The sequence below is a fragment of the Capricornis sumatraensis genome, chromosome 18 (assembly GCF_032405125.1).
Source record: "Capricornis sumatraensis isolate serow.1 chromosome 18, serow.2, whole genome shotgun sequence".
Lineage (NCBI taxonomy): Eukaryota > Metazoa > Chordata > Mammalia > Artiodactyla > Bovidae > Capricornis > Capricornis sumatraensis.
Window position 1 is genome coordinate 41079987 of NC_091086.1, and position 19342 is coordinate 41099328.

The following is a 19342-nucleotide window of genomic DNA, read 5'->3' on the forward strand; positions in this document are numbered from 1 at the left end:
AATATATGGGGACAGAATATTAAAATTGGTCAGTAATAAGAAAAATTACAGGAGATTCATTTCTGAGCCAAGGTGTTTAAACAAAGAAAGCATAAGGACAAACGATATGAAGAAGACCTAGAGAGGCACATGGGCAGGTCCTAAACAGGAAGAGTTGCCCCCAGTTTTTTCAAAACTTTTTTATCCTTTTCTATTTTTTTTAAATTGGAGTATCATTGCTTTATAGTGTTGTGCTAGTTTCTTCTACACAACGAAGTGCATCAGCTATGTGCATACGTATATCTCCTCCCTCGTGGACCACCCTCCCACCAACCCCCATCCCATACCTCTAGGTCATCACAGAGCACCAAGCTGAGCTCCCTGTGAAGTATAGCTGATTTGCAATGTTATATTACTTTCAGTTGGTCAGCCAAGAGATTCAGTTATATATATATATATATGTCTATTCTTTATCAGATTCTCTTCTTTTATAGACTGTTACAAAATATTGAATATAGTTTTCTGTGCTATACAGTATGTCCTTGTTGGTTATCTATTTTATATATAGTATCATGTATGTGTAAATCCCCAACTCCTAATTTATCCCTCCCATGCCCTTTCCACTTTTGACAACCAAGTTTGCTTTCTATGTCTGTGGGTCTATTTCTGTATTATATGTAAGTTCAGAGGTATCACCTCACACTGGTCAGAATGCCCAGCATCAAGAAGTCTACAAACAATAAATGCTGGAGAGAATGTGGAGAAAAGGGAGCTCCCTTATATTGCTGGTGGAAGTGTAAACTGGTACAGCCACTATGGTGAATAGCATGGAGGTTCCTTAAAAAACTAAAACTAGAGCTCCCATATGATCCTGAAATCCCACTTCTGGGCATATATCTGGAGAAAACCATTATTTGAAAAGATACAGGCACCCCCAATGTGCATTGCATCACTATTTTCAATAGCCATGACATGGAAGCAGCCTGTATTCATGGACAGATGAATGAATAGAGAAGATGTGTATTTACACAATTGAATGTTTATACAATGGTGTATTTATTTATACAATGGTATATTTATATAGTGGAATATCACTCAGCCATAAAAAAGTGAAATAATGCCATTTGCAGCAACATGAGGGACCCAGAGATGATCATACTAAGTGAAATAAACTAGACGAAGACAAGTATGTAGTATCATTTCTAAGTAAAATATAAAAAAAAAGATATCCATTTTTCATACCAAGATTTTTCTGTTCTTTACATGAACTCTTTGCCAATATGAAAAGGCAAAGCAATATTGTTACTTTTTTGATTTCAGGTATTTCAGGAAAGATCAGACTCTTACATTCTCACAAGAGCATTTATGGCCTTTGAAATAAAATTCTGGCTCAGCTGGTTATTTAACCTCGTAGAAGCTCAGTTGCCTCATCTCTAAAGCACAAATACTAATAATGAGATTCGTTAAGATAGTTAAATTAGTAAGTTCCTGGCCTAGTGGCTTCACATATGATCTTTCCTTTTCTCCATCGCGCCTTCCTGTGCTGCTTTTTTCCCTTTCCTCCTCCCTCTCCTCTCCTTTCTCCCTGCCTACTGTAGGAAGAAGTAACCCTTCTGTACTTGGAAGAACCATTTATACTCTGTGAACTTGAAGGGAAATTTTGATTTAACCATAATTCATTAAATATCACCATCTCTAATATTCCCTTGGGTTTCCCTTTTGGGGGAAACAAATCAGTATGTATGTGGTTATTTAACAGTAGTTTAGGGGGTTCAAATTTTGTGTACTTAATGTAAGAACCACAGGTAAATGACAAAACACTAAATTAAATATAGACAATCATCTTATAGTACAAAAATAATTTCTGTGGCCAGGTGAGGAAGGATGAGAACAGATCCTACCTACCAGGTTGCAGTTAAAAGAATTGGGACTGCCAGGAAAAGGCAGTCTTCTTGGAAACCTGCTGATTTTGCATAAGAATGAGAGAGGTCATTTTCATGCAACTTATTTATATTGTCTCTGCATTAGACAAATGTCTAGTCTCATCTGTGTACCATACTTAAAACTAGAATAAGACAAAATATTGTTTTAAGTAAATGCTGGCTACTTTGAAAGAGGACATACTCATTTTGAAAGATTTTTTAAAAATTCTCTGAGAATGGAAATTTTTGCTCAATTTTAAATCTTCTTGATCTTACCCAATTTGGGAACAAGATATTTACAAAATATCACATAATTAAGACATCTCTGTAGAGAAGAGAGCGAATCAAATAGAATCCTAGAGAGAGAATTTCTTCAGTTTCAACATTCATTTCTGTTTTTCCTCCAAACTTCATGCTATTAGTCAAAACATGTCAGATTAAGATTAAACTTCTGCCCCTTGGGAAGCTTCTGCTGTGTCAAAAACATAATTGAAAATGAGAATGTGACTTTTGTGTTTTGTTAGCTTCTTATCTTTGCTATAAAAATTTTTGACTATTTCATCATATGTACAACCTCAAAGACAAATCATGCTTCTTCTGAGGAAAATTTACAGCTGCCAGCTGCTGGAGAGTTCATGTCCTAGGGGGATAGGAAGAGATATGAAGGTACTTACCAGTTCTGAAAACACCTTGGTAAGAGTTTGAAATCTCAAAATAAGCAGACACCAAACATACTGAGATCCCATTATTGGGAAAAACTGTAGCACACGTACAATTCTCTGCCAAACTGGACTAGTTTTTTTGAATATTCATTTTGTACTCCCAAACAATGGCAAACAGATGGGGAAAAAGGTGGAAACAGTGACGGATTTTATTTTTTTGGGCTTCAAAGTCACTGTGGACAGTGAATGCAGCCATGAAATTAGAAGACACTTGCTCCTTGGAAGGAAAGTGATGACAAGCCTAGACAGCATATTAAAAGGCAGAGACATTCCTTTGCTGAAAAAGGTCTGTCTAGTCAAAGCCGTGGTTTTTCCACTAGTCAGGTACAGATGTGAGAGTTGGACCATAAAGAAGGCTGAGCACCAAAGAACTGATGTTTTTGAATTGTAATGCTGGAGAAGACTTTTTAGAGTCCCTTGGACTGCAAGGAGATAAAACTAGAAAAACGGTACTGAAGAATTTATTTACAGGGCAGCAATGGAGAAACAAACATAGAGAAGAGACTTATGGACTTGGGGAGAGGGGAGGAGAGGGTGAGATGTATGGAAATGGTACCACGGAAACTTATATTACCATATGTAAAATAGTTAGCCAACAGGAATTTGCTATATGGCTCAGCAAACTCGAACAGGGGCTATGTATCAACCTAGAGGGGTGGGTTGGGGTGGGAGATGGGAGGGCGGTTCAAAAGGGTATATACCTGTGGCTGATTCATGTTGAGGTTTGACAGAAAACAACGAAATTCTATAAAGCAATTATCCTTCAATAAATAAATAAGCAGACAATCTTAAAGGAAATATTCATTGGAAGGACTGATGCTTAAGCTGAAGCTCCATTACTTTGGCCACCTGACTCAAAGAGCCAACTCATTGGAAAAGACCCTGATCCTGGGAAAGTTTAAGGCAGGAGGAGAAGGGGGTGACGTAGTATGAAGGGGTTGAATGGCATCACCAACTCAATGGAGGTGAATTTGAGCAAACTCCAGGAGATGGTGAAGGACAAGGAAGCCTGGTGTGCTGCAGTCCATGGAGTCACAAAGAGTCCGACATGACTTAGCAACTGAACAACAACCCCAAACAATTAAAAGCATAGAAAGCAAGAGGGGCAGGAAGAAAATATATGTAATTTTCATTTACATTGCTATTTTATTTCTTGCCTTATGCTTTATCATTCAAGCATGTAGAGATTTATTTCAGAGCCCATATAGTGTGACCTACAAGTCAGTTCTCCATGGGGCATTGAAACAGGATCCTATGATCCTATGCACATCGTAGAAATACAAGCATGGGATACAATACAGAAAAAAAGAAAAGTTCCTCAAGATGTCAGGGGACCCACCTAAACAGCTGTTTTTGACTTAAGGGTCATCAATCAGCTTTCTGGTATCACAGCTCTATTTCGTAATCTGAATCTGAACGCGAATCATGGATGTGTCAGCACTTTGTTAATATTGTTTTGGTGGATGCGTGGCAGCATGCGGCATCTGGCTAGCTTGGAGAGAAGCTACCAGCTACATTTCTCATTAAGTGGGTGCAACTTGACTTGCCACAGGGCTGGCAGGCATTTTAAAAGCTGAGTTACTTACCTAACAAATGCCAGATGCCAGCTGGATTTATAAACATTTCAAATACATCTTGTTGAACTTGAAAATATTAATGCGCTACACTGGACATTCTGTGTTCTAACCATTTAGCTTTCCAAAGCTTCACACATGTGATTTAACGAATGAATTACTGAGATTCTGGGGTAGGGAGTGAGAAGGGAGTGAGAGCTGGGGGTGGGTTTTGGAGGGGTGTGGTTCGACAGGAATGGACCTGGTTTCTGCAAGTCAAGGGGGATGGGATGCAAAGAGTGTTTGTTTCTTCCTTTTTTTTAAAGGTTGTTATTTTAGAGGGTGAGGGAGGCTTATCTTCCTATTCTCTCAAAGCTAATAGTGGACTGTAATCTAGGAGACATTAGTTGTAGACTTCACTCTTACAAATTATGCAATCACTCCTACAACGGCACTCAGCCTTTCTGGGCGTTAGCGTTTGTACCCATATGCAAAATGAGTACCTACATTTTCCTAATCTACATATAGTCCAAAAATCTTAAGGATTAAACTGAGATAATACCAAAGATTTTATCACTCTGATGGTTCTCCGAAAAGCTTCTGATGCCATGGTATTCTCTATAAATATCTATTTGCTTCCATTGTTATGTATGCTTTTAAATGTGTTATTTATATTGCTACCTTTTGATTTTAAATTGTTGCCAAGATGAAATAATGTATGAGCTCATCACTAAACTAAATAGGTGCATTCTCTGGGCTTGTTTTTAATATGTGAAAAGAAATGAATAGACATTTAGAGTGGAATTTTACTGCCTCGGGAAAGAGATCAGATATTTGTAGTTAAATTCTTCTTCATAAAATGATACACTAGGTATTCCATATGCGGTACAGCATTTGAGGACATCAACTAAACTGTGGTTAAGTTCTGATTTTGCATTTTGTGATTGGGTAACATGGCACCCCACTCCAGTACTCTTGCCTGGAAAATCCTATGGACCTTGAGGAGCCTGGTGGGCTGCAGTCTATGGGGTCGCTAAGAGTCAGACACGACTGGGCGAATTCACTTTTACTTTTTACTTTCATGCATTGGAGAAGGAAATGGCAACCCACTCCAGTGTTCTTGCCTGGAGAATCCCAGGGACGGGGGAGCCTGGTGGGCTGCCGTCTATGGGGTCACACAGAGTCAGACACAACTGAAGCGACTTAGCAGCAGCAGTAGCAGCAACCTTGATAAATTAATTCATTTGAATACCCTGGGCCTCAGTCTTCACATCCATAAAGTAGGGCTATGTTTCAAGGTTAAAAAGACATAATGGTTGTAAAATACTTGGTATTGTTCTTGGGACCATAGGAATCACGCTATAAATACTAACTGTTAACACTGGCTATTATTTAAAAGACTGTGTTCCCTTAAACTTCCAAGAAAAATACTGATTGGGGCCAACTGAATAAAATATATAGTCAGCTTTATGGCTTTGGTGCAAAAATAAAGAGAACTGATGCAAATTTAAATTGAACATTTTTCAATTTTGTTCATCTGTTTTGTTTAATTGTGTGCTTCAGGGTTTTGAAAATAAGCAGAGTATGATAACTGTATGAAGAAATTTAGTATGACTGGGGACACGGCATGAGAATCAGAGTCTTCACTGTACAAGTGATGCTCTGATGGAGAGGTCATTGAATTTCAGAGAAGAGACACCTAAGTCTGAATCAGCAGCACCATGAGGCAAGAGTAGCAGATAAGTGTCCAGAAAGACTTCTTAAATTTGAAAATGCCTGAGCTGAGTCTCTGTGGGAGGGAGGACTAGGGTGATGATTTCTAGCAAAGAAATAGGATAAAACAAGATACAGAGACCTGAAAAAGTAAGGCAAGTTTATTAATATCAGTAGGTGTCTGAATGCCCTGTAGGAAGGATTGTTTTGGAAATGTGGTAAGAGAATGGACTGTCCAAGAAAGAGGTATGTAAAAGGATGTGAGTTCAGTCTTAAAAGCAGACCTTTGACAATATAAGAGTGACCAAATGGAGAGATGGGGGAGCATGGGCAGATTTAAAGGAACAAAACAAAACACAGACCTGGTCAGGATGTTGTTTCTGTGGTCCAGGTAAAAATAAGGACGCCATACATTAAGGTATTGACAGACAAAGGGAAGACAAACCCAGGAGAGAGAGATTAAAGTGGTGGAACCAACTGGCATGTGAGGAAGAATACAGGATAGAAGGTGGCTCACACCTTTCTGGGCTGGGTAACTCAGGGCACAAAATAGCGCAACCTGTCCCTTAACATCCTTCAAGACTATTTTTCTGTTTTCTTCTATCATCCCCTAAAGCTTTAAAAAAGCATTACATCTTAAAGCAATTTCTGAGAAAATATTAGGTGTCAGTTTCAGAAATCTGAATAACATCTTATTTCACCCATCCACTCTCAGGTACGTTAGTACCTCCTCACTCTACATTAAAATTCAATTTCATCATTCTTTCTACATAAGATATTCTTAAACCAAGTGTGATGTTTGGGGCAAAAACACATTTTAAAAAATACTTAACCTAAATTTAAGGATGTAGGTAAAAGCTTTCAGATCAACACACTGTAATACCTGACCTGAATCTCTTTTCTGGACCTGAAGTCCATTTCTCTGGACTTGCCTCATTTTTAGAATATATATATATATAGTATATATTGGCTTCCCTGGTGGCTCAGAGGTTAAAGCATCTGCCTGAAATGCGGGAGACCCAGGTTCAATCCCTGAGTCGGGAAGATCGCCTGGAGAAGGAAATGGCAACCCACTTCAGTACTCTTGCCTGGAAAATCCCATGGAGGGAGGAGCCTGGTAGGCTACAGTCCATGGGGTCACAAAGAGTCAGACATGACTGAGCGACTTCACTCACATACGTTGGCTTAGAATTTTGTTCTTAATTATTGGAACATAGACAATGGGCTTCCATTTCCAGAAAAATGAACATACCTATATATAAACAAATACCATTCAATTTCAGAGAGGACTCTGGATCTTTCTTAATGCCTGTTTATGAATCTCGAAATAAAAGCCTCAGAGTTACGTGGTCTATGAAAGTTTTCCTAGCAATCTGTGATAAGTAGAATATGTATATGAAGAAGAAGACGCCAAGGAATAGGAGAGAGTCAGAGTGAGTAGAGGAAACTATGGTCCTATTCCTATCATGTCATTACTATAATTGCCATGTGAATTGTTATTATCTTCACTATATATTTGCATTTATTACTGGGATTTTCCTTTCCTATAGATTCTGACCTCTTGCTGTGGCATTTCTCTATTTCACTCGGAAAAGATCCTTTAACATTTCTTTAAGGTAGGTTTCAGTTCGGTTCGGTTCAGTTCAGTCGCTCCGTCCTGTCCGACTCTTTGCGACCCCATGAATCGCAGCATGCCAGGCCTCCCTGTCCATCACCAACTCCCGGAGTTCACTCAAACTCATGTCCATTGAGTCGGTGATGCCATCCAGCCATCTCATCCTCTGTCATCCCCTTCTCCTCCTGCCCCCAATCCCTCCCATCATCAGAGTCTTTTTCAATGAGTCAACTCTTCGCATGAAGTGGCCAAAGTACTGGAGTTTCAGCTTTAGCATAATTTCTTCCAAAGAACACCCAGGGCTGATCTCTTTTAGAATGGACTGGATGGTTTAGTCTTGGTGAACTCTTAGCTTTTGCTTTTCTGAGAAGTTATTTATCTCTCTCTCAATTTTAAATGAAATCTTGCTGGGTATCCGATGTTACAGATTTATTCCGTTCAGCTCATGTATTAAAATGCCACTCCCTTCTGGTTGGCCAAGTTTCTCCATAAAAATTGGCTAATGGCCTAATGAGAGTTTCCTTGATATGACTGTTTGTTTTTCTTTTGCTGCCTTTAGAATTCTCTCTTTAACTTTGGCCATTTTAATTATGATGCATCTTGGTGTGGCTCTCTTTGTTTGGGAGTCTGTGATTCCTATACCTGCATATATGTTTCCTTCTTCAGGTTTGGGACATTTTCAGCTATAATTTCAGCAAATAGTTTGTTGACTCTTTTCTCTCTCTCTTTTGCCTCTGGGAGCCCTATAACTTTGATGTTGGTTCACTTGATGTCTCAAGGTCCCTTGAACTGTTCTCAATTTAAAATTTGTATTTCTTTGGGCTGTTCTGATTGGATGATTTCCATTATTCTGCCTTTCAGGTCACTTATGCCTCCTTCTGTATCACCTTATCTGCTCTTAATACCTTCTAGCATGTCTTTCATCTCAATTATTGTATTCTTCAGTTCTGACTGGTTCTTTTTTGAATTTTCTAGTTCCTGGTTAAAATTCTTGCTGTGTTCATCTATTTTTTTTCCCTGGTTCAACTAGCATTCTTATTGAATTTGGCAAAAAGTTCATTCAGGTTATTCCATAAAATGGGACAGAAAAATTCAAAGAACTTTTTGGCAACCTGATATTATTAATGTTTTGAACTCTTTATCTGGCAAGTCGTTTATCTCTGTTTCGTTAGTTTTTTTTTTTTTTTTTCTTTCTTTCTTTCCATTTATTCTTTAGTTGGAAACAAATTCCTCTGCCTTCTCATTTTGCTTACCTTTCTGTTTCTGTGATGTTAGGTGAAACAGTTACCTGTCTTAGTCTTGAAGGGGTGTCCTTGTGCGGCAGTGTTCCTGTACAGTCTGTAAGTGCCCAGTGGCTTTGGCGGGAGAGCTGGATCTTAAGTGAGCGCTAGTCTGTCTTCCCACACCTGTGCTTTCAGATATCACATTACTGGGAGATGGAAACGGATATGGAGGGACTAAAGCCACAGCTAAGGCTTCTCCTCTGCTCAGTGGCCAATACCACGTTACTGGGGAGGGGGAGATGCGTTCAGGTACCAGGCTGCTGGAGCAAAAGCCCTGAGGGTTGAGTCCAAGCTGGTTCTGTTCTCTGTTCGTGTGTGTCCTGGCTACTTCCAGCATTAGCACCGCTGCCCTATGGGGAGAGTGCTGGAGCTGGGGCCAGAGTGGGCAGTGAGCGTGGTCTGGGGGATGTGCTGGGGCTCCCATGAGAAATCAGCCAGAGTCCTAAGCAGTTTCTGTTTGCTTGCTCCACTTTGTTTCTGGAGTAAGCAAGTATGCATGTACTCTTCACGAGCAGAGTCTAGATTTCTTATAGCCCTGCTGTCAGTTCGTCCCACTGGTTTGCAAACCAGCTAAGGGGACTTATCCTTCTGGTTTCCAATCCCAAGGCTGCATGGAACTGCTCACTCCTCAGAGAGGATCTCCCAGCCCAGGTAATCTCCTTCCTGCTCTATGTCCCTCCTAGGGGCATGGGCCTAACCTAATTGCTTCCCTTCCCCTCTGACCTGACTTTGTGTGAATCTTTGTTACAGCCTTGGTTGTCTAAGAGATTTTCTCCCGGACTGCAGTTTGCTTTCAGTGAGAACTGCTCCATATATCGATGTAGTTTTGAAGTGCTCGTGGCAGGAGGTGAGATCAGCATCTTCCTACGTCACCGTCTTTATTTCTTCTCCTTATCATCTTGATTTACTCCAGTAAATTTTAATACAAAGAGTACTGTCAGGTAAAACTAAGTACTGGTGTGTTGGAAAGTTGCTTAATGTGTCTCTTTTTTTAAAAAATTTACCATCTTAAGGTAAATATATTTCATGTGTCTAAATGAAAACCTAATTAAACCAAACCAAACAGTTCTTTTCTTACCAACCAGAGAAGAGCGTGTTTCTCCCCTTGAATCTGAATGTTATTTTAATAACATCTCTGACAAAAGGACTCAGAAATACTGCAGTAGGTTACACTGGTGAAGATATAGGGTGGGCCAGAAGTGTGCTTACGTGTAAAGAAAGATATTGAAAGGTGCTTTTACATTTTGTTTTCTGACTTAATTAATCTGTCATTATGCATTATTATTTTAGTTACAAATATAGTTTGTAACTGTCAGATTGGAAAGATAGCTTTGAGAATGAAATGCTAGAGAACTTTGAGATGGTTTTTGTGAAGAGAAAATGGAGAAATTTAAAAATATGCCCTACATCTACACTTGTGTTTTCATTCCTGCATAACAAAATGACGATGTGGATTTATTTTTTTTCTCCAAAGCTTAGAGCTATGAATCATTTTCCAACTTGGGAGTTTTCAAAACTGAACCAGTTTTAAACAACGCTTATCAAGTTCTTATTTGGTTATTTCTTTGGTAGACTACAGTTTTCATCTCTGTAAATCTAAAGTTAGTTGCAACTTTGATGTGATATTTAACTCTTGAATAAATGTCATAAACAAATACAGTGACAGAATTATTTATGAATTTCAAAAGTTATATTTAGTATAAGATTTCTACCATTTTAGTAAGTTTAACATATTGTGGTTTTTATTTTAAAATGGGAAATGTACTTGGTTTCTCAGGATTCCCAGTGAATCAACAAAACAAACAAGCGAGAAAAATCATTTATATGAAGAATACACAATCTATACGAGAATATGAAAATCACCAAGAAAAATGTTTCTGAGACTCTTTATATCTAGTTATCCAAAATAAGCCATTTAAAACATTCAGTTCAGTTTAGTTCAGTTGTCACTCAGTCATGTCTGACTCTTTGCGACCCCATGAATCGCAGCATGCCAGGCCCATTTAAAACATCAACATTTCTTTATTCTGGGCACTTTTGTGTTTAGTGTTGCAAATAGTAAAGGTGAAATTTTGCACATACCTGAATGCAATCAGGTATTCAGGAAGGGATAGACTTAAAAAACTTGTACTGGAATGAAAAGACTTAGTGGTTAAGGTCTGGGAAGCCAAGTTGTGATATATTCACACTGGCCACATCACTTGCTGGTTGAGTAGAAATTGGCAAGTTACTTAATCTGAGCCTCAATTTTCTTAACTGTAAAATGGAGATAAGATTGCCTCTTTTTTATGAGATTGTTTTAAAGGTTAAATGAGATGGCATGCATTACCCCTTTCTAATGGTGCTATAGAACCGTAGGGCTTTCCTGGTGGTACAAGTGGTAAGGAATCCACCTGCCAGTGCAGGAGATGCGTGTCTGATCCCTGGGACAGGAAGATGCCTTGGAGAAGAAAATGGCAATCTGCTCCAGTATTGTTGCCTGGGAAATCCCATGGACAGAAGAGCCTGATAGGCCACAGTCCATGGGGTCACAAAAGCGTCAGACACAACTTAGCGATTAAACAACAACAACAAATAGGACTTTAATGTTATTGAAATGTTCTCCTCCATTCCTCCTGTTCCTCTTATAATGTAAACACAGAGACTTTACCTATCTCACCCATCATAGCATTTCTTAGAACATTGCATGCACATTGTAAATATTGTTATAGATTTTGAGTCAATGGGTTATCCTTTAATACCAGGCTAAAAAGATTTTGTATTATTTTCTATAGCAGTGAGAGCTATTGGAAGATTTTAAATGTAAGGAGAGGTAGATTGTGGTAATAGTGAAATAAGAATCAAGGAATAGAAAGCTAACAGCATATTAAACACATTGTTGAAAGTTGAGGTAGTGACCATTAGAGGGAGGAATAATTACTTAGATGTGATTTCATACAACTTTAGATAAATAAAGGTGAGTTTCAACTGTCCTCACCCTGAGATAAATAGCTCCACATTAGCCACTACAATATTGTAAAGTAATTAGCCTCCAATTAAAATAAATAACTTAATTAAAAATAAAGTAAAAAGATTAAAAAAAGAATTCATTAGAAAAAAAAATCTTGCCTTTTTGATTTAATACTTGATAAAGACCTCACCATTCCTAAAGTCTTTTACTCCAAAAGCTAAGCTCCCAAAACTTTCCTTTTTAATTAGAACGTAATCAGGGTTACATGGAAAGACCATGACTTGATCTGAGTAGAACCACCACTGATTCATCAGGCTTCCTACTTTTGAGGAATGGGGGAAATGCTGAAGTGGCATGGTTCTATGCATGTTGTGGTCTCTCCTTGAAAATTTGCACATCCAGTCTGTTCCAGCTTGGCCCTTATTTGGTTTGGATTTATGTGATCAAAGGAGAAAGGGGCCATTTCCCATTTTGCTCATGCATCTGGGCCAAGGCTCCAGTGCCCTTGAGAATTCCACAGGAGCTCTGAATTTTGCAAAGTTTTGCCAAGTTCAGAACAAGATGAAAAGTGAGCCATGTTGAATATTTGACCTTTTTATTTCTGGAGTTACTCAGTGTAAGAGAAATATATGTAGTACTGCTTAGATTCAAAGCTAAAAGTTTCCAGCTATCACAGCAGATGTACACTGATACACAACTTCATATCCCTCTATTTGCCTGAATGGAGAGCAGTTTGTCTTAGTTTTGCCTAGTTAGCCATAGGAACAACACTCTTTTGGAAAACACCTTCCTTCACCAACTGTACTATTAAGTCACTTTGAATTCTTTGCATCTTAGCAAGGAGCTTTTATAAAAGTCCACAATTCACTATATGTTTACCATTTTTTGTCACTCAATAATTTGCTGTTTCATTGGCATAAATAAGAGGTGGTTTCCATCCCTGAGTTCACTTATGAAACCGCTTTGGAAATGATTCTCCCACCACACAGGTATCTCCTGTCCATTGATACTTCCATTTTTAAAAGGACTGATAGTGAAGCTGAAACTCCAATACTTTGGCCACCTGATGTGAAGAACTGACTCATTGGAAAAGACCCTGATGCTAGGAAAGATTGAAGGCAGGAGAAGGGGACAGAAGATGAGATGATTGGATGGCATCACTGACTCAATGGACATGAGTTTGAGTAAGATCAGAGAATTGGTGATGGACAGGGAAGTCCATGGGGTCATAAAGAGTCGGACACAACTGAGCGACTGAACTGAACCGAGCTGAACCTTGTCTCCTCATGCCGCTGCTGATCCAAATTAGATTTCATGGGACAGCCCCAAATCTCCTCCTCTCAAATTATCTTTACTCCCTTGCCCTACTGCTTCCATGATATATATCAAAACAAAATGTTGACCTTAGTTCAATTCAACAGTCATCTGTTCCATGCCTGAGCTCCTCACCTGAGCAGGTGCCATTTCTGGAGATAATCTCACCAGTGTGCTGAGTGACCCTTCTTTAAACACATGACCTTAAATATTGGGTGGCCATTCAGCAATTTCTGGAAAGCCTACTGCAAGTATATTTTTCCCACCTACATCATTATTTTTATCCTTCTCAGCCTTTTGCTATCTCAAATCTTCAGCATATTTTTCCTTCTCATTCAGTCTTGGAAGATGTTTAATAAATGAAAATATTTGTTTTAATAACATAATTTTTTAAAAACTTCTCTTTGAGACACATTGTAAATTTTATTTTGTATGCATTGACTCTATCAGAATGCCAAAGCACTCTCAGAAAATCATACATTCTAGTTGCAAACTAATGACAGTCATAGCATGAATTTTTCAGTAGGTCATTTGGTCACAAACCTGTTGCGACGTACAGATGAAAACTACTCCCCTTCCTTCCACAAAATCTAGTCTCCACTTGCATGCATACTGTTTCTGCACTCTACACATACATGATGGACAATCCACCTATTGCCAACTCAGTTAATCCACTGATCTTAACCCCTCTCACCTGCTCATTGGCATTGTTGTAGCTATTGTCTCCCAGTCACCCCAATGCCTTCTGCACAGTCACTTTCTCCTTTTCTGCTAAATCAGTCATGTGGGCAAAGCTTTTAATAATTTCTTCTTTCTTGTTCTCACACAGTGTCCACCTAAAGCTAATTTCTATGCAGCCCTTAACAGAAAATGTCCTGGATGAGTTGTCTTCAGAAGCTTTTGTATTTTCCTACTTCCATTCTTCCTTGCATGGCTTCAATTTGGAAGTGAAATGACTGAGTCTTATATAAACACTTCAGTCTTATGTAAACTTACATAAATGTTAAGCTGTTAATAAGTTTTGAGTTTTGAAGACAGTCCTTCCTTGCCTCCCAGCTCCCTACAACCCAGTGACACATCAATATGAGGTTCTCAGCCCCTGAGTCAAGTTCTCACACTGCTTTGTGATTAGGGAGGAGGAGGATTTTGGAGGGGCTTGGCCACTGTCCTGTCATCCATGGAATGACAGTGGAGGAGGGGGACTTTCGATTCCTTGTTTACTGGAAAGCATGCTTTGGGAGGCTGGCGACGACCCGTGGTTTCTCTGTTCACATGGCTGCATTATCAGGAAGGAACTTGACCAAACAGAGATGTGACTCCGGAAAAAAAATGCCTTTATACCCTCCATAAAAATTTTACTAGTGTACTTTCTCACCCCAAAGGATTATTCCTTCATATTCTAAATGTATTGAAGGGGTTAATGAAAAAATGTTTATCTCATAGTGAGACAGAAGCTCTGTGATCTTAACTGGAACTTGACCAAGTTTTTAATAAGAATTAAATGAAAATTAGGAAGGATTCACATTTAATGCCTTGATTTACTTGAAATTTTATTCTATTTGTGATTATATTGTGATATTTGAAGGAAATAAGACCATAAACAAAGTAAACAATTTATCTACATTTGTTTCTCTACATTTCTGAAAATAATAGCACACATTCATATATGTTCAAGCCCATATTTATCTGTATTTTTCAACACATTCCCTAACTCTGTAAATTTAGAAATTTATAAATTATTTTTTGAACAAGAATAACTATTCATCCTCCATCCTATAGCATGAATGCTAATGTACTTATGAGTATTGTTGATATTTTAATTGCTCAAGAAGCTTAGTATAAAAGTATACCTCATAGTTAGCTTATCAAAGTAATATTTTATCTCAGTGTACTTTAACATATAATTCAGAACTCTGTCAGTCCACAGATAAAATGGGCCCCTTTAATGTGTTTGATGAATTTTTAAATAATTCTGGAAGGCATTGAACTAGCAACAAATGCAGCTTCTCTTAGCAAACTAAAAGCTGATGGTAGCATCTGTGGAGTTTGTGACCTATTCTTTGGATGTAATCTATCTGACAGTTTACTTAGTTGACCAGATAACTGTACACAACATCTGAGATCAACCTTTAAAAGTGAATTAAAGACACCATGTTACCATCTTTTATAAGTAAAAATACCCTTGCACAAAAATCCAGCCTTTGAAGATGTTTAATAAATGAAAATATTTCTTTCATAATTTATAATTTTTAAAAATTTCTCTTTGAGACATATCTTAAATTTTATTTTGTATGTATTGACTCTATCAGAATGCCAAAGCACTCTCAGAAAGCCATATATTCCAGTTGCAAACTAATGACAGTCATAGCATGAATTTTTCAATAGGTCATTTGGTCATAAATCTATACTGGCCAATATTCTGATAAATGTTTTATAGTTCTGAAAATAACTGAACCACACTGGAAAAAATATTAAGTGGGAAAAAATTAAGCATTAATGAAAAAGAGAAGCATCTGGAAGGATTTTAAGTGTGTTCACCCACTTTGGAAAACAGTTTTAAATTCTTAAAATTAAATGCATGCAGTATTTCTTGTTATTCAGAAATTCTATCTCTGAGGATACACTCACAACTGCTTATTTGCATTAGGATTTGAAGACAAAGATTCTGTAGCAGAACTGTCTGAATATTAAAAGAAATTGAAACAAACAGCAAAATCCACAAAGAGCTGAAAGAATAAATGAAGCATGAAATTTTGACTCATTATATTTAAAATTGAAATAGAAATATTACTCAGCAATGAATATGAATAAAACATAGCTATATGCAAGATTAAAATTTAATAACAGAACATATTTTAAAGTAAATGTGTTTATTTTATAAGACTATATAGATTATAATTCGTTTACATGAATATTAAAATATGCAAAATAAAGAAGTGCCTTATTCAGGGATACAAAGATACTTGGTAATATTCTAACAATGGGCAATTGTTATAAATGCAGAATTGAGAATAGTGGAAGAAGGGAGGGAGAGTGAAACAAAATTCAGGTGCCTATTGTGTTTTTACTTTATACCTTGTATATAATTTGTAAATATTACTTTGTTGCTATTTTGTATTTAGGGTTTCCCAGGGGGCACGGATGGTAAAGAACTCACCTGCCAATGCAGGAGGTGTAAGAGATGCAGGTTCAATCCCTGGAGGAGGGCACAGCAACCCACTCCTATATTCTTGCCTGGAGAATCCCTTGGACAGAGGAGCCTGGAGGGCTGCAGTCCATGGGGTCACAAAGAGTCAGACATAAATGAAGTGACTTATTACATAGCATAGCACATTTTTGTGTTTATGAAAAATAAATTAAGCAAGTTTCTCCATTTAGGTTTGCAATCTGAGCTGAATATTCTCAAGGATAAGGAAACATTTCCCTTCTGCATGATTTGATCTCCTGTACTTTCTGGTTTTCTGTCCTCTAGGCTGATATTCAGCTATTGCAGGAACATCAACCAGAGATCAACAGAACAGGGATCGGATTGTCTTCTACTGAGATGATTAGTTTCCTGATGCAGTGTTCTATTAATAGATTTCAAAGAACTGCCCAATAGCACACACTTACTCTCTAGTATTATCCTTTGCTTTTCCTTTCCATTACACAAGTTGACAATAGGATTGAAGTGGTAAGTCCCCAAATGTCCTTTTCTTCCCTGTGGGCCAATCAGATCAGGTCAGTTTAACGGGTTAGATTGTTCACTTGACCCATCACTATGTGCTTCAGGAAACAAAAAGCAGCAGTTGAAAAAGTGTGGAGGATGTGCAGGCAGCTACTTCTAATACTATTAATAGAAAAACAACTCATTGTGGGTGGAGTAGCAGATTGCCTCCTGTGCTGGACAAGTATCTGGATAGTCTCAGGTCCCGTTTCCCTCTGGACTCTGGTATGTATTTTTGCAGAACAGGAATCTGCAGATAGCATTTACCAGCCTCCTATGAAAACTCAATTCATATTAGGTTCTGCAAATAAGAGGCACTAGTGAGAAAAGGTAGGGGAATTGGATTATAGTATTGTGGTGGATACACTGAGAGTTGTGTGGTTCTTGACCACAGGAATCTGGTAGAGGTCATACCTTTGATTGATAGATCCCCACTTTGATGGATATGACCCCTCTTCAGCAATCCAGGAGTGACTGTGACAAATGATTCTAGTAACAGCACAGCAACAGGTGCAGGCTAAAGGGTTCTAGCCCAGCAGTTTTAGCAGCCTCACATCACGGTGTCATGCCTTCTTCCTTTTGCTTCTGTAGCTTCCTCATGTGGAAGTCGTGAAAGTCACTATGGCAGCAGTAGGTTTTCCACATCTTCTCACTGTTGAGACTGTGCCAGTGTACAGTGATGTCATATAATGGGCGTGTCTTGTCATGATCATTACAAACACCAGTGTCTGAAATGTAAGTATGAAGTTATACTGAATCAGCAGAAGATACTTTTGAAAGGTCATCTAAAGATACATTTATGCTCCCTTTAGGAGATCCATTAAAAGACTCTCCATCAGCATCATCCTACCCTCTGAAACTAGAGTCTTTTACCATATCCAGCTCAGCTAACATGTGCACATAAAATGCAGTCTGAGTAAAGGAAGGATAAAATCTTTCATCTCAAGTACTCAGAAAGGCTCAACAAAAGATAACAGAAAAAGATGATCAAGTGAAAGGTACAGCGGAGGATCTTGTAGATACCTTCTTTAAAGCTGAATTGGAAAAGGACATTTGTCATGACCTACTGTGCTGTGCACTTCTCTCAAAGATGAAGAAGGATTCCTAAGGGCTTTGTGTGAGGTCTTATTGTATTTATTGCTGCCTCCTGGAGATTTCCAGAACAAGATCATGTGATCTTTGTCAGGAAAATCCTTGCATGGGAAATCCTTCCTCCATTAATAAAACAACTCAATGTCCTGATTATATTAATCAATATATCTTATGGATGATCTGTGATTCTGATTGAAACTATGAGGACTTGATGAACATCATTAAATTGAGTGACAATATTGGAGAGCTAGAAGCTTTCAGAAGTAAAGCGGCAGAATTAACATTATCTTCGATCCTCGGATACAGCTGGTAATGATAGCAACACCATGAAAAATCAAATAAATAGCTTATTATTTGTAAAGAAGTATGTGGTTCAAGAATACAATGGTTGCAGTCAGACAAAGAAATGAATGTTGAAAGCAGCAGCAAATGTTGGGAAACTTTGCATAGTTCCCCTGGACAGCATTCTTTAGGCAGTGTGAACTCCAATTTTTTTAAGATTATATGCAGCAAACTGGAGGTCAGGTACATCTCTTCTTCTGAATGACAGTGAAAGGATACCAGGTTATAGACCAGTGGCACCTAGAAGTTTTATCAAGCTGCCAGAGAGATGGAAAACATGAAACCAACTACACCAAAGATTTTAAGTGCAGCTTCTGCTGGAATTTATGAACAGTATTTGTTAGAAAGGCATCTCCAAGAGTTACTGTTGATGATTATTTGGTGGGAAAGTTAGAAACACTTTGAATCATGAAGATCAAATCCATGAAATCTCTAATGACATCCAAAGGAAAGTTTATGAATTGATCCCATCTCCTTCTTTTTGTTCCTTACTCTTCCAAAACCTATGTAGCCAATTCCTTGTGTTAAATTCATGTTTTGAAACTATTACTGGGTAGGGAGAGGGCCGAAGAAGATCGTTCCTTGTGGACCTTGGCTCTTGGTATGGACACAAAGAAGAATCTGAGGTCTTACCTGTGGTACAAACAAGTTTATTGAAAAATAACAGAAAAAACAGAATGAGCACCTCAAGGGAGAAGTGGATGCAGCCAAGAGAGGCACTGGCACAGGGATGATGAGGTAGGAGGTAAGGGGTTTTAAACACAGGGCTTTTACATATTCAGATAGGTGGGCGTGAACTGACAGATTTGATTGACAGTTGCAAGTTACATAACAACAGGCTCCATTGTGCTTGTCTTTACCATAATATGGTCTGTTATAATCAGATGTATGTATGTATAGAATATTTATGAACCCTTAATGGGCTCCTGGCTGCCTAAGTTCACTTGAGGACACAGCTGTGCATCAAGGGCACAAGCACCCAGTTGGAGAAGCCCCTGAGGTTAGTTGTATCCACTCTATGCCTAGGGTACAGGGGCAGTAGTTGGCTAAGTCTCTGTGATTATTTTGTAGCATATCTGTGAGCTCTCCTGGGCCTTACAGGAGATTGTGAGTGTGTCTGGGGTGAGGTTTAGAGATCAGCTTGCATCCTT

General features: G+C 38.3%; 1 pseudogene; it reads left to right on the plus strand.

Moving 5' to 3' along the window:
• Window positions 1-18748, plus strand: part of LOC138094440 (sorting nexin-13-like) — a 40776-nt pseudogene extending 22028 nt beyond the window's left edge.
• Window positions 18749-19342: the final 594 nt, after the last annotated feature.